Consider the following 3,489-nt stretch of genomic DNA (forward strand, 5'->3'; position numbering starts at 1 on the left):
CCTGTCTGAAAGCTGTAAGTCTTCTGGTAGCTGTGCAAGAGAAATCTCAATCAGATGGCGTCACCAAACTGTTGGTTTGAAACTAAATACCAAACACTAATACTGAAACACCTCTCCCTTTTCATTAGGACTGAACCCAAAATGCTGGCAAGCTGCAGAAGTTGTGTTCTTCTTCGAGACCAGATCCCTCTGTGCAAAGACCCCCCCCCCCACCACCACCTCTCTCTCTGTCTTTAGTAGCTGCAGCAATGTGTATGAGCCTCCACTGAGCTAAAACGGCAGTTGCTGGGAGCAATTTTTAGAGAGCCTATGTGCCTCTTAACAGACATAAAATGCAATTAAAATGTCTGTGCAACATGAACAAGGCCCTTACGTGACAACAAGATCAGAACTCAGACATTGTTTGAATTCACCTACCCTGGTCCCCGTCTCAATCCTGCCGGTAGCTGGTAGCTTGTAGCTGCTAGTTCCTAGCTGTTAGTGGCGGTGGTGTGGCTATGTCCTCCAGGGGACAGGTCATGTCACGCCTTGCTGTTTATTCCCCTCCCCAGAAACAGCCAGGCTCTGGGATATTCATCTCGACAACTATTCACGGAGTGGCGGTGGTCTGGCTATGTCCTCCAGAGGACAGGTTATGGCTTTGCGATGAAAACTTGAAGTTTATTCCTCTCAAAAATAGGTAATTGAGCACTGTAGTGGTTATGACTATGTCATTGTATAGTGATTGCGTTAGAGAAGGTAGCTGTAGTCTCACGCTGAAGTCCCGTTGCAGCAGGATAAGGGGGGAATAAACTTCAAGACGTGACATGACCTGTCTCCTGGAGGACTACTCCGTGGATTGTTGTCGGGATGATGATAACAGATAGAAGCCTGGTTGAACACACTAGCTAGGAGCTAGCAGCTAGAAGCTAGCAGCCAGGAGCTAGCAGCCAGGAGCTAGCAGCCAGGAGCTAGCAGCTAGGAGCTAGGATCTAGGAGCTAGGATCTAGCAGCTAGGAGCTAGGATCGAGCAGCTAGGAGCTAGGATCTAGCAGCTACCAGCTACAAGCTACCAGCTACTGGCAGGATCAAGACAGGGACCAGGGTCGGTGAATTTAACCAACGTCTGAGTTATGCATAATTTTAAACCTTGATATAATTTAAATGGGTGAGTTATGAAAAGATTCACAGTCCCTCATGCAGAGAAAATTAGCTTTAGATCACAAAACCGTTTTGGGGCTGTAAACCTTGTTTTACAGGCTGTAAATATGTTTAATTCTGCTGTAAAGTTGGGCATTTTAACACGGGGATCTATGTGAATCCCTTTTGCGTCCAGCCTCGAGATGTCCCTCGATGAAATGCAGTTTATGGCATATGGCTATTCCTTTTAAAGCATAAAGCATCAGCAGGTGTTGCCATGGATACCTACAGCCCCAACAGAGGCTCAACACCAATTTACAAGAGTGAATAAACCTTGTGACTGCTGGGACGCCTCAAACCATATTTAGGATGTCCCGTTTGGCCCACGAGCCAATCACAAACGCGTGTTTACCCCGCCCAGGGAGAAATGTGTTGCAGCGTTCAGGGACCCAGAGCAGACATTCATTTATTTGAAAGTGTTGCACATAATCACAGCTTGTGAGAGCAGCATGAAATGGCAGCCATTTTAAATTAGTAAGCTAACATTGCAAAAAGAAATGCCTGAATCAGTATAAACAAACACACACATACAGGTATATATTTATATGTATGTATATATGTATACAGTATGTATATATATGTGTATATATACAGTATATGTACAGTATGTGTGTTTATATATATATGTGTGTGTGTGTGTATGTATACATATGTGTGTGTATACGTGTGTGTGTATATACATGTATATGTACTTTTTAAATGTGTGTGTGTGTGTGTGTGTAGCGAGAGAGAGTTTTTCTATAGAAATCTATGAAGTGTGTGGATGCGGCAGATCTGAGCTCTTGTCTTCACCTTCCTCATCGCATGGTTCGCACACAGTGTGTGGTTCGCAAGCAACAGTAGTGGAGTGGATAGGGTCTCCTCAGGATGTGTGTGTGTGTGGTGTGTGTGTGTTGTGTGTGTGTGTGTGTGTTTGTGGTGTTTGTGTGTGTGTGTGTGTGTGTGTGTGTGTGGTGTGGTGTGTGTGTGGTGTGGTGTGTGTGTGTGAGAGGTGGGGTTATCATTGTGTATTCTGTCCCTGCTCTCTCCTCCTGCTGCAGATTGATCGCTCTGAAACAGCAGACCAGTGAAGCGTTCAGACAGGCATTACCATGCTGACTGTAGGACTGTGTGGTGTGTGTTGTGTTGTGTGTGTGTGTGTGTGTGTGTGTGTGTGTGTGTGTGTGTGTGTGTGTGTGTAGACGGTGTTGATGTGGGTGGGTATTTTATTGCGGTCAGAGGATGCCTTCCAAGGTGACTCCTCAGAGAAAGCTGGGCCGTCTTTATCAGTAATTATGAAGAATTATAGGTAGGAGCAGCATGAGGCGCGGTGCTGAATTATTAGCTGATTGATTTGATCAGTCGATCAACAAAAAGTTAAACATTTATTCAACATAATTTATAAAGCGAACATAATACACTTTCAGTGTGTCCAGCTTCTCTAATATGAGAAGAATCTCTCTTTTTATGTCACTGTTAACTGAATATCTTTTAGATTTTGGACAAAACAAGCAATTTGAAGACGTCACTTTGAGCTTTATGAAGCCGTAATGGACATTTTTCAGTATGTTTTGATATATTTAATAGGCTTAGAGCCATGTCACAGGCATGGCTCTATAGGAAGCCATGTCTGTCCCTCTGTCGGTCCACCATTTTTATTATCTAGACTGAAATATCTCAACAACTATTGGATGGATTCCCTTGATGTTTTGTACCAACATTTATCTTCCCCAGATGGAGAATCTCTCCAACTTTGGTGATCCTCGGACTTTTCCCCTGAGTGTCATCATTGGGTTTTAATTTGTCCAATACTTTGGTTTATGACCAAATACCTGCAGGACTAATGACATTCCCATCAGCCACAGCTGCACTTTGTCTCTTTGTTAATGCTTATTTTGGGCTTATTAGCAAATGTTAGCATGCTCAATAAGGATGGTTCATCAACAGAAAATGTTGACTCGGCAGAGTTTTTATCGTGATTATCGTGATGCACTTCAATAAAATGGGAAGCACCACTTTTATTAAAAAGAAAGTTGGAAAGGACGTCCAAGATATAGTAGCTGCTGTCATCTGACATCTGCTGCGTGAACAACATACAGCGTTATAACGGACCAGGCTGATGTGTAGAGTGTAGAGGTGTGTGTGTGTGAGTTAGTTAGTATGTGTTTGTGTGTGTGTGTGTCTGTGTGTGTTATTCTGCAGCAGCCTTGTGTCACTCACATGTGATTTAGTGAAGGTAAACACGGTGGACATGGTGTGTGATGTCTCTGCGCTCTGGCGAGACACTTCTCAGATTAGAGGCTGCAGATTTGTCAACATGTGCCCCCCCCC

General features: G+C 43.9%; 2 protein-coding genes across 19 annotated transcripts in view; both read left to right on the forward strand.

Moving 5' to 3' along the window:
- The window catches only part of nrcama (neuronal cell adhesion molecule a), a 1,100,153-nt gene that overhangs the window by 849,609 nt on the left and 247,055 nt on the right, over positions 1 to 3,489 (forward strand). The gene's annotated exons all lie outside the window — the stretch shown is intronic.
- The window catches only part of LOC116673004 (SLIT-ROBO Rho GTPase-activating protein 1), a 35,739-nt gene that overhangs the window by 6,196 nt on the left and 26,054 nt on the right, over positions 1 to 3,489 (forward strand). The window lies entirely within an intron of this gene.

The sequence above is a fragment of the Etheostoma spectabile genome, chromosome 23 (assembly GCF_008692095.1).
Source record: "Etheostoma spectabile isolate EspeVRDwgs_2016 chromosome 23, UIUC_Espe_1.0, whole genome shotgun sequence".
Classification (NCBI taxonomy): domain Eukaryota; kingdom Metazoa; phylum Chordata; class Actinopteri; order Perciformes; family Percidae; genus Etheostoma; species Etheostoma spectabile.